Source organism: Danio aesculapii, chromosome 4 (assembly GCF_903798145.1).
Source record: "Danio aesculapii chromosome 4, fDanAes4.1, whole genome shotgun sequence".
NCBI classification, from domain to species: domain Eukaryota; kingdom Metazoa; phylum Chordata; class Actinopteri; order Cypriniformes; family Danionidae; genus Danio; species Danio aesculapii.
Genome location: NC_079438.1, coordinates 57,751,283 through 57,764,860, shown reverse-complemented (window position 1 = coordinate 57,764,860; position 13,578 = coordinate 57,751,283). Strand labels below are relative to the sequence as shown.

The 13,578-nt window shown below is 33.8% G+C and overlaps 1 protein-coding gene across 1 annotated transcript in view; it reads left to right on the top strand.

The window, feature by feature from the left end:
- frs2a (fibroblast growth factor receptor substrate 2a) overlaps nt 1–13,578 on the top strand; it is a 41,877-nt gene that overhangs the window by 951 nt on the left and 27,348 nt on the right. The gene's annotated exons all lie outside the window — the stretch shown is intronic.

Below are 13,578 nucleotides of genomic sequence, written 5' to 3'. Positions count from 1 at the left end.
GATTAGTGATTATTTGCATCCCTACATTGACTTTTAATAACATCTGCACGCTTTTTTTTGCTCAAAATGTCTCAAGTTTTTCATCTGGTGGAATGTAAACAAGTCTTTGCATTCCTGGTATGATGTATCATAACTAACATGGTGTGATTCGTAACACTCCATTAGAGGCATTGATCTTCGCAGCTCCTCACGGATTGTGTGTTTCCGAGAATGTGGCTCGAGCACTGACGGTGTGTGTGTGTTTTCTGGAAAGCAGTGATGCAGTGTCCACAAGCATAGATACACAATGAAGAAATACACTTTGTTGAACATGCACACACAGACATCACCTATATACTATATATCTGCAGGTTAAATATATATAATATCAACTGTAAGCTATTAGTTATTAGCAACCAATAATGCTTTGGTAACCAGTCACTTTAACTGTTCTGATTTTGATTGTAATGCAATAATGTGCACCTTTTGCTTTGGAACAATAACTGTTGTGAAAAGTGCAACTCAAATACACTTGAATTGAGTAGTCTTTCACTGATTATTGGCGTGCACAGATCATGGCGTATGTGGCGATAGATTCAGCTCATGCAAATGTAAGTTAGATGGTGTGTTATCTAACTTGGGACAAAACATTTTGTGCTGTTTTTGATGGGTGTGGTGGTGAATTGTGGATCACCACACCTGGATTGTGGCACTAGACAGTCATGATTGCACTTAAATGAAGGAGTTTTGGGTGGGACGACCTAGAGCATCACACCACCCATCGGATAATAAATCTTTGGCAGAAGTCTCGAATGCCGCCTAGTGCTGATGGACTGTAGGATTTTTGTGTGGAAAAAGCAGGATGGTTTACAGTGTGTCAAACACAAATCGGTGTGTGTTTGTGTGTGCTGATGGTGACGGTGTTTCTCCTGTTTGCCCAGTGACTCAGCAGCACTGCCTTTATGGCTCTCCATTATTGCATTTGACGCTTTCTCTGACGCACATTTGCAGTGTTATCAACAAAAAGATGCTTGGCTTGTCTGCATTAATATTGGGACGTACAAAATATAGGTTTGTGACAAGTCCTTGTTGTTTACATCAGCATTCAGTGTCATTTGTGCAACTTTTAGTTGTCTTCTAATATGCTTTTTTAAATATGACCATTCATGTAGTGCATATTGTAGTTGTTTGTGAATATATAAGGCCTGTGAAAGATTAAAAATCAAATTGCATGCCAAATAAAGAAAGACTAGATTCTGAACTCCTGAAATGAGTGTGCTACAGATCTATGTGGATCCATATTTGCATAGTAATACACTGTAAAAAAATATCTGTGAATTAACAGTTTCCATATTTTGTGATTCACAAGTGTTTTCTGTTTATTAACGTTTGTGAATTGCATTATGGGATGTTGATCTCTGCTCTGTCGACTTTTGATGTTAAAAAAAGTGACTTTTAGTGACATTTTAGAAGTTTGAAATAATATAATGTTAGAAATAATAATGTATAAAGAAATAAGTGTGTATAATAACAGAAAATGACAGTTTATTAAAAGGTTTGTAGCGTAATATACAACACCAACCTAGACAATATATCACTTTAAACGATTAGAAATGTCCGTAACGGTCTAAAAGTTGTTGAAAGAAAGATCAAGATCCCATGATGCAATTCAAAAGCAGAAATAAATGGATTAAAATAAAAACATGAATAACAAAATACTGAAAACTGCTAATTCCCGATTATTTTTTACAGTGTAGTCCATGATTTTCATTGGATATACGTCTTTACACCTAAACCACTTTCATTGTGTTTTTTAGGGTTGTCGACATCATGCATTTATTGGAGATTAATCTTTTCTACTTTGTCATAACTTTTATAAAAACTCTCATAGGGCTGCATGATTCTGGCTAAAATGAGAATCAGGATTTATTTCGCTTCAAACAAAGATCATGATTCTGTAGATATAAAATAAAGGTTAAGTAGTAGGCATTTATTATTGTTAATTCTCAAGCATATGGTAAAATAACAATAACATTAGTAATATAATAATAATATTAATATTAACAATAATCATGTGTGATTTCGCGGCTGCGAATACATCATTACACTCAAAACAAAAATGACATGTTGGGTGAATTATACCTTATAAATACAGTATGTGACACTTTTAACGCCATTTGGAGGTGTCCATGTTGCTGAGCAACGTATATAAAAGTGTGAAGGCTTGTGTGACCGCCTTTACAATTCTCTCCTGACATTCAAAATATAATTGGCTGAATTGTAGAAAAGCAGAATTCAGATCGTGTGTAGGGTCGAATTGAGATCGCCATCTTTTTTCGATTAATTGTGCAATCCTGAACTCCAATTATAATCACTGAATCTGCGAAATCTCTTTCTTGCATCATATCTGCACTTTATTGTTTATAATGAGAGAATCTGCGAGAATGAATGATTCTCAAAACATTTTTGTCATGATGTGTTTTCAGCAGTGAATAATTTAAACACCTCTGATTGGCTGTCGTCTTTAAAACCATAATGAAAATGTTGCGGATTGATCATTGCTGCATAAACAATAAAATATATATCATCTGACAATTTTAAAATTCATTTTTGCAGTTCGCTTCACAAAATTTTGAAAGACTAACATATCATTTTAGCATCGTTATCGCAATGCGATCATTCCCAAACGTCACGTCGCAATGTTGAGTTTATATTATTATTTATTATTTCCATGTGTTTTTGAGGCCTGTGACTGTATGATTATTTTAAAAGCATTCATGCATAACAAATTGTGTCATTTATAAATTTAATAATGATTAACTTTATTGAATTATTAGCTTTTTTATTATTCAATTAACGTACCTGAATACTGTTAGCCTCAGAAAATGATTAAACACTGTTTATCGCAGTTGTATATTTTACTTTCTTGTATATCTATCATTGTTTATTAGATTCGATTATGCAGATGAACTTCGATACAGAATCATTCCAATCAATCTAAACTTATAAATTCTTTACAAATATATATATATATATATATATATATATATATATATATATATATATATATATATATATATATATATATATATATATATATATTTAATATACTCAAGTCATCATGGTGAGATTATATTCATATCACAGAATAAACAAAATAATTCTTTTTAGATCTTTCCTATATCTTGCAGCTCTACTTAAACGAGGCTAGTGGAAATGGGGGTTTGAAGGAATGGATATTGGAATAAATCAGTAGATTAAAGCTATCAAAAGCAATCTTTGTGGACTTGATAAATATCAGAGGCATTCGGCATGCTCTTGGCATTTACTAATCATGCTCAGTCAGTTTAAAGGAGAATGTTTTTTTCTTCACTGTAATGTGAAATATGTTGAATTGAGGATAATAGAGCAGAAGTTGTGAAGGCCGTCCAGTTTTTTTCAGCGGCTTCTTCTGAAAACACTCAGCATTTCTTTTATTCCTCTATCATAATAGTGTTGACGAATTGGGCTGACTCATCATCAGAGTTGTTCGGTAACTCAGCGGACGACCAGAACTATTCAGCGTTTAGCCTTCAGCTTGATTGAAACTTGTGATCTGATCTGAAAATCACCTAGTTTTTATTTGGAGGAGTACATCAACAGTTATGATTCTCATGGGAAGAAATGACAGTCATATTGACTTGATGGAAAATGCTCCCGCAGTTATTCACATCACTGTTGTATTACAGTCCGCATTGACAGAAAGATGTTAAGATGTTGAGCTTTCAATATGAAATTCAGAATATACAAATAGGAAATGTTTGCTTTAAAATGTCAAAACTAAATCACTAAATGAAAATATGCACTTACTTTTGGTTTCTTGAATTATTTTAGTCGCGTTCGTGCTGATAAAAGTAGTGGTCTCGCTTGTGTGATACTCATCTAACATGATACTTTCCTGATATAAATACAAAATAAGCATACATGAGCATTTTTGCCCACATTTTCGAAGTCTGGCTGAATAAAATTACAAATACTAGGGTATATAATGAATTTTTCATTTTAAAAGATTAATAAAAACAAGTAAAATGCTGCTATTTTTAAAGACTGTAATGCAATTATCCTCGCAAAGATGGTTCTAGACATATTTATATAAATATATGGTGTTAAAATGAGTTTATTCTGCAATTTCAAAAAAGAAAAGAGTAGTTTATTTAGTAAGTTCTTGATAAACTGGTTGGAACAACTTATTGCAAAATGAATGGAATCAGATGAGCATTCATCATCAGAATTTTATACAGCATTAACTGGGCATTTAAGGGCACTCAAAAGATGTTTTATGTAGAGCTAAGTGGTTAAATGAGGGTTTTATATACATACAACGTGACTTACGACACTACGCTATTGATGATAGTAAAATAGATACTGTAGCATTGCTTCTTGCCAGTATTTTGAAGTTTTAGTATCACACAGTTCTATTAAACTGCAACCCAATTATGAAACAAGTTCAGTTCAGGATATTCAATAAAATTGTTCAATAACGAACCTAAATTCAGCTATAAAGCATGCAGCTCTACAGAAAGCAATAGTGTGATTATTCAGCTCAGTGTTAAAGGGATAGTTCATGCAGAAATGACAGTTTACTCATTATTTACTCTTTCTTTAAATGGTAAAGTCTATGGCATACATCTGTGGATACATCAATATAGCATAATTTTTGTGACACTGTACAATTATTAATATTGTACATTACTGTAAGAATTGGGGTAGGGGTAGACATTAATAAAATTACAATTTAATAGGTGTTTAATAAATAATATGAATAATACTCGGTAGGGCTGCACAAAATATGGTTTTAGCATCGATACAGCAATGTGTGCATCTGCAATCGCAGGATATGCAATGTTGAGTTGGGATTATAGTTGACCAGCATCCACAGGTCAAAACACATGAGATTTGTGGAGACGATGCAGAATTTGAGTGTTTTAAGGCCTGTGACTGTGTGAGAATTTTGAGAGAGCTTAATAGTGCATAAAGAAGTTTAATAAATATTATTTTATTGAATTATTTATATTATGAAGATTATGCAAATGTTATTTTATGTATAATTATTTACTTTCTGTATCTGAATACTGTTAGACTATATCCAGAAATCCATGAAGCACAGTTTGTTTCACTTTAATATTTGCTCCATTGTGTTTATTTATGACTAGACCTGCACAATATATCGTTTCAGCATCGATATCGCACCGTGATCATTCACAATAGTCACATCGCGAGTATACGCAGTGTTGAGTCTGTATTATAATTGACCATTTGCTAGTGTTTATTGAGGTCTGTGACTCTGTGAGGTGGTTTAAAAGCATGCAGGGATAAGAAAATGTACCATGAGTAACTTTGAAAATTTTTTAAATCAATTAATTTTATTGAATTGTTTATAAAACAAAGACTGCAGTATTATTTTACATTTGATTAATTATGTAATTACTGTATAGCTGAAAACATTTTGACTCTTCGGAAAGTTTTTTTAGTTTGCATATTTTTCTTTATTGAATATATCTATGCTTGTTTGTTTATTATACGTTATGCACCCATTATGAATCATCCCAATCAATCTACAATTATAAATTCTTTCCAGTTTTTCAACTCATCTATAGAAATTGTATTTGTATCGCAATATATTTATATATATATATATATATATATATATATATATATATATATATATATATATATATATATATATATATATATATATCGCAGAATAAAAATATATCGCAATGTTTTATTTTTCCAATATTGTGCTGCCATATTTTTGACTGTAGTTTGTTTATTATATGCATATAATAAATGACGTAAAATATATTTGTATTTCACTACCCCCACAAAATCATCCCAGTCTATATAAATTAAAGACTTTCCAAAGAGAACTATACACGTCGTCTGGTGAAATTGTATTTTTATCTCAATGTGTATCGCAGATATGTCAAAGTTTTATTTTCGTGCAGCCCTAATACTCGGTATAATTGCAGTTTTTACATTACTATGATGGTTGGGTTGGGGTAGGAATATTCATTAGTAAAATACAAATAATGGATAACTTAATAAATAAAATAAATAATTCTCAATAACCTTTGGTTGAAGCTGTATCCCTTCTAGCAACAACCGTTTTAACCCTTTATGAGTTTCTTTTCATCTGTTGAATACAAAAGACGATATTTTGAAGAAAGAAAGCTGAAAGCCTGTAACCATTGACCTTAATAGTACAGGAAAAACAAATATATGGAAGTCAATGGTCACAGGTTTTCAGCTTTCTTCAAAATACCTTTATTTTATATCGCAAACACACTTGAAACAACTAAAGGGAGAGTAAATGAGGACAGAATCTTGATCTTTGGATGAACTATCCCCTTAATTCAGTTCAATAATGGTAAAGTTCACTGACTACAATCAGTTGAACTTATTCAATAAAAAATGGCCTATTGGATTCAATTATAAAGCAGCTGTACTGAAGACAGTGGTGTTGTTGTCTTCTTGTATATTTTGCAAAACACAGTCACTCAGGTCTAGAGACTAATTGATGATTTTGGGGTGGACTGTCCCTTTAAGAGCGTCTCCGAAGGCTTGACTGTTCTGGGGTCAGCGTCCGGCCTCTGTGTCCTCACTGACTGAACTGACCTGTGCTTGATTTGGGTATTTCTGTATCTCCCTCCCCTTCTTCTGTCCTTTCCAGAGAAGGATCATGCCGTGAGGTCGAGCGCTCTCTTTCTGATCTCGCGCCTCCCACACAGGCTTAAGCTTGTTTGCTATGTGAAGAGCTAATAGCCACTATTTCAAAGTTTCACTTGCGGCTCCTCGTTTTTTTATTTCATCATAGCGTTCCCGTGTTAGATGTATTCACACCATATACAGGATGAACTTCGCAAGAGTATTCAAGAACGTGTCCAGGTCATTTTACAAAACAAAATCATAGTAATAATGTTTGCATTATACATCTATGACAAAGGGTATGTGACTGTGTGAAGGTTACGCGAATCTACCATGTGTAAATTGTGTGTAATCGGTTTAATAATGAAAGTTGTGCAGTTTTAAAACATCAAATAAATTAAAATAAGTTAAAAACTGAGATGTTTTATTTAGAGGCTCAGGATGAACATTTAATTGAAGGTAAAGGTTGTGGAAATAAACATTCTTGAAAAGATTTTCTTTTATATATATATATATATATATATATATATATATATATATATATATATATATATATATATATATATATATATATTAGGGGTGGGCGATATGACCTAAAATTAATATCACGATATTTTTCATCTTTTGAACGGTGACGGTATAATATCATGGTATTACTTTAAATAGCAAAATAATATACATTTCAAGGAAGAACGGACAAAAAAAGTCTCACTTCTATCACTCTTTAAAAGTTTTGGTTTCGGTTTGTGACATTTTAAATGCTCCGTCCCGTCCATCCGTCATGATCGCTGTCATCTGCGCCATTATTATTATTATTATTATAACTTTAAGTGAGGTTTGCAAACCTGTGTACTTTTCATTCTTCAGCCGTTTGCATTTCCTGTGGTAACAAAAGCTCCCTGTCATCTGACAGCGGGAAGCATTGAGTGATTGACAGCTAATATGAACCAATACAGCGGCAGCGTAGAGCGATTCAGCAAGTTTATAGAGAAAATCAAATGCTCCCAAATATATTATGAGAGCGCATAGATTAAATTTCGGGCGCACATGCGACCAAAATGGTTGCAATTTCGAGCCCTGCAGTATAAGGACATGTATTCAGACCACAACTGAACGTTTGAAGAAAATTGAATGCCTTATTATTTAGAATTAGCTATTATTGATGTAAATGCAGCTGTTCAAGGCACATAATTGATTTATTACGGTATTGACGGTATTAGAAAATCCATGTCGTGGCGCAATGTCACACCGGTAATGACTATGACACCGGTGTACCGCCCACCCCTAATATATATATATATATATATATATATATATATATATATATATATATATATATATATATATATATATATATATACATATATAAAGTTGGGAAGATACTACTAAGGAGTGTTCAATTTATTTATACCATTTACAGGATGAATCCCTCAAGAGCTTTCAAGAACATGCCCACATCATTTTACAAAGCGAAATCATACAAATAATGTTTGCATTATCCATCTTGAAGTTTGTATGTGACAAAGGGTACGTGGCTGTGTGAAAGCTATGCGAATCTAGCATGTGGACTCAACGCAGAAGTATAAACTGGCCTCTGGTTTAATAATGAAAGTTGTGTCGTTTTAAAACTTTTAATAAATAAAAGTAAATTAAAAACTGAGATGTTTTATAGGCTCAAGATGAACGTTTAATTGCTGTGGGACAGTGAAGGTAAAGGTTCTGGAAATGAACACTCCTGAAAACAAAAAATATAGACTCGGGGACACGGTGACACTGTGGGTAGCACAATCGCCTCACAGTAAGAAGGTCGCTGGTTCGAGCCCCGGCTGGGTCAGTTGGCATTTCTATGTGGAGTTTGCATGTTCTCCCTGTGTGGGCGTGGGCTTCCTCCGGGTGCTCCGGTTTCCCCCACAAGTCCAGGGACATGTGGTATAGATGAATTGGGTAGGCTAAATTGTCCGTAGTGTATGTCAGTTAATGAGAGTGTATGGATGTTTTCTAGTGATGGGTTGCGGCTGGAAGGGCATCCGCTGTGTAAAAACATGTTCTGTACAAGTTGGCGGTTCATTCCGCTGTGGCGACCACAGATTAATAAAGGGATGAAGCCGAAAAGAAAATGAATTTGTGAATAAGACTTGGGAAGATCATTATACCACTAATTCGATTCGTATTCGATTTTGAACACAACTACTGTCTTAGACAATTATTATAGATTTATATAGTTCATTATTATTATCTACTATTATATATTTAATTATTTAATTATATAATTTATATGGTTATATAATTTATATAAAATACAAATATTTACCTTCAGTCTATAAAAAATGCCAGGTTTATCAACCAAATTCTTGATGAAATAGGGATTAATCCAACTGCTGGGTAATTTTTTTTTTAAATTAAATTAATAGGACCAGATTGAACCCAATTTGGGTTTAAATAGCCCAGCATTTCTCAGTGTGTTGAAGTACAATGTCCATTTTCAGCCACCCCCCACCCAATCTAGTGTTTTCCCTCCCTCGCTCTGACACGGTGTCTCTGTGGCTGTGTGTTTGTGGTGGGAGGTAAAGTAAACTCTGGCTCTGGTTTGAAGTGTGCGAGAGGCTCAGTGTTCACCAGCTGGCCATACTGGGAGCGCTGGGTTACTGGGGTGATATAGCCAGGAGAGGAGGAACTTTCTCTCAATCTCTTTCACTCTGAACGAAAGGTTTAAAGGTTTGTTTCTGATGCCACATGATGTCAGATTTTGGTGCCATACCTGATGAAATCTCAGTATTTGATGTCAATATGATGTCGGATTAAGATGTTGGCTCGACATTGGATTTTGGTCACTTGCAACCTAATATAAATAAATAATATAAATAAAATATCAATGTCATTTCACGCTGTCATTAGACATCAAAATAACCCTGTCCTTAGATGCTGTCAACCTAAATCTAACCTAATATAAACATCTGTTTGGTAGTTTTAGGTTTGTGTATTTTAAGGTAATTTTTTTTCATAGGTTGATTTCATTTTTGGTTTCAAACATGCAAAAAAGAATAGAAAAGAGAGCGAATTATTAATTTTGTAGTAGGAAAAGCCAAAATTTTAATGATGACAATTTTAATTTTAATAAAAGTTTAATTAAAATGAGAATCTATTTTCATTTCAAGAATATCGAAGAATCAAAATTAAATCTGTCTATCTCTCTTTCTCTCGTTTGCCAGGAGAGCACCGCATTAATGTACACACTTGCTGAAGAGCTCTTTACCTCCCACCCGTGACACACACACACACACACACACACACACACACACACACACTGCAGCTGCTGGTGCTCTTACACTTATGGCTGATCATATTTACAGCAGCTCTGCAATTAGCCTGTTAGTGAATGCTCGTTACAGCTTCTCGTTTCTGCATCTCTGTTCTTAATGCAATAATAGTCATAATAGTCCTCTGGGAGACTATGACCTCAGCACACCCCCCATAAAATCAAATCAATGCTAACACAACATCTGTATTTTGTCATTTTCGTAACAGCAGATGAGTTTAAAACTTGTTTTTTTGTGGTTTCGCAGTTATTTTCAGTCTGGGTTTGTGCATATTCAGTGTTGTCTGGGGTTTCGTACAGTAGTTTATAATTTGGGGATGAGTGCATGTCACCCAGTATGGCCATGTTGTAATCTGTTTGACTTTGTGGCTTCTAGTTAGTGAGAGATGAAATTATACCAAAATAGATTAAAATTTGTTTGGATGCAGTGTTGTAATGTCAATAGCAAAAGATAAGAACATCTTAGTAAGATGATGTTCAAATTATGATGTTCCGATTTATAGTTCAGAATTGAGTAAATCACTGTACCCCATGCTATTGTGAGCATTTATAATTCTTCATTATACATTTAACACTTTCAAAATGATAGTCGGGTTTCTTTTGTTCCACTTTGTCGAGTTTATTTGCTGGTGGTTAGTCCTGAAATACATCCAATGCTACTACAACAATAGTTCAAACAATCATTCAGGGAAGAAAGAGGTGGGAACTGGTGGATATTCAACAACCTTTATAATATAATAAGTCCAAAATAAAAGTATCCACAGTGTGTGTGTGGAAAATAATATATGACTGTGTGAAAGCTAACCTGGACACTAGATGCAGAAGTATAAATTAGCCTTCAGTTAATGATAGTTGTGATGTTTTAAAACATTTAATACAAGAGGAGTTCGATTTAATTTATTACCAAAGAGTTTTATTCCTGGCTCGAGGTCTTTGCCTATCCTATGATTTCAGGTCAATAATCTACACTGTTCTATCTATTAAAGAAGTGTGAAAAGCTCAGTAAAACATTTAATACAAAAAATAAATAAGAAACTGTGACATTTTAGAGGCTCAGGATGAACATTTAATTGCTGTGGAACAGTGAAAGTAAAGATTGTGGAAATAAACATTCTTGAAAAGATTACATCTTTAAACATATACTCAGGAGTATCTTTATACCACTGAGAAACAGTAAAAGTAAAGGTTCTGGAAACGCATGCCTGATTATCATATGATACATTTCAACATGTTTTTCTCATGCTTACAATAATGCACGTGATGCAGAAGTATAAATAAGCCTTCAGTTTAATGATAAAATTTGTGCGTTTTAAAACATTTAATACTAAAACAAATAAATAAATAAAAACTGCAATGATTTAGAGGCTGAGGAAGAACATTTAATTGCTGTGGAACAGTGAAAGTAAAGGTTGTGGAAACAAATATTCCTGAAAAGATTATATCTTTAAACATATACTCAGGAATATCTTTACACCACTGAGGAACAGTAAAAGTAAAGGTTCTGGAAACGCATGCCTGATTATCATATGATACATTTCAACATGTTTTTCTCATGCTTACGTTAATGCACGTGATGCAGAAGTATAAATAAGCCTTCAGTTTAATGATAAAATGTGTACGTTTTAAAACCTTTAATACTAAAACAAATACATTTCAACATGTTTTTTCTCATGCTAACATTCACTGTTTACAATTGTTGTAATTACACAGTATTTAACTGTAATATGAACTGTATTTTACTGTAGTACAGTTATGCATTGTGTTTCTGTTTTTTATAGTTGCATTGTGAAAACTAATTTACTGTAAAGATATATACAATACATATACAGCAAGATATATGGCACTGTAAATGTAAATGCAGTATTTTTGCTGTAATTGATTTACAGTAAGTTACTGGGAAACTGCCAATAAGTTAATGTAGATTCTGTAGGAAATTGTTAACAGTGTTGTTTAATTCACATTTTGCATATAAAAAAAGATGTGATTCTTGACATGAAGGTGTACATTGATGGACAATATGAAAACTAATATGAAACTTAATATAGCCTGATATTTTATTTATTTAGCAATTTTAAATGTATGATTCAGTGGTATTACATGCAAGCCACTACTTCGTTTAACCCCTTAGCATTCCAGTGTTTTGCCCAAAGTACGCTGAGCCCTGTATTGGTTACAGGAACTCAAGAATGCTAACAGGTATAACAGCATGAACACAGTGTGGTGCTTTCCTGATAAAACCAACGCCAATCGGTCAAGTGAAGATGAATCAGAAAGTGTGAATCAATCACTGATCAATAGATCTGATTTATCCTCTGTTTCTTGAAGTGAAAGCAACAGTCGGCATCATTATCCACTGCCTGTCTGGACGTTTTCTCTGTCAGAGGCATTAAAGTTGAAATAAATCTTAGTCCTAATGAGTGGGTGTGCCTGCGGTGCTTATTCACTGCCAGCTGGAGACGAGCTGTCTGTCATATCTATAGCCCTCCCTTGGGAAGAGACGCTTTAAAGCAAGCATGCATTTCTCTAGCCCTATTTTTCCAAACCAGAAAGCCCCAAGAAACCCAACGTTAAATGGTGTTTACATTCCAGTGTGAAGGGAAGGAGCGTGTCTTTATTTCGGAGTTGCAATTCTAGCATTATGGATGGACATTTGCAGTAAAAACTCATAACATAAATTCACATAGAAAGTGTATGTTAACATTATACTGCTTCTATTTTCCAAAACAACTCAGCACAGAGTTATGGGATCAGACAAATATCAATCTGTAAACATTTATTATATTTTTAAATGAGGAAAATAAACATACGTTATGCATGTGACCAAAAAAGTTAGCGAGTTTACGGTATATAACATACTTTAGAGAAGTTCAGTGAATTAAACTGCACAACTTAAAAGAAATGATGCTACTCACAAGGATAAGAGTTGACTCACTATAGAACAAACATGATTGATTTTATTTTATATTGCAATTATAAGGGAATAAGCTTTGTTATGGATGTGACTGATGTGAAATTGCCACTTGTGTGACTTTGCTAAATCAAATATAATTGCTTGAAAACATCGACAGAGATATTTTTGAGTGTTTTACAGTACTTTAAAACACAAGCCTACACAAAAACACTCTGCTATTTGGTGAAAACATAATTTCTTTCATGGCAAAGTTGACGTTTTGCATGGAATTGCACTTTGGCGTTGTGTAAGGATGGTGTTAGCGGAGGGCCGCTGCATTGAGCTCTGTTTTTTTCCCAGGGCTGGAATGCCGTGTTCAAAGGTGTGGGGTTAGTTCATGCTAATCCTCCACTCATGACTTTCCAGCATCAGTCTCAGAGCGCATGTACAGTGCACATCTCTAATGCATTCCTCCAGCTCAAACGCTGGAGCAACACGAAAGGTCATGGGTTCGATTCCCAGGGAACGCAAGATCTGTGATTAAGTGGCTTTGTGGACATATAATGAAAGTGTTCATCAGTGTATATACAGTTAAAGTCAGAATTATTAGCCCTCCTGTTAATTGATCAAATATTTTCCAAATGATGTTTAACAGATTCAGGAATTTCTCACAGTATTTCCTATAATATTTTTTCTTCTGGAGAAA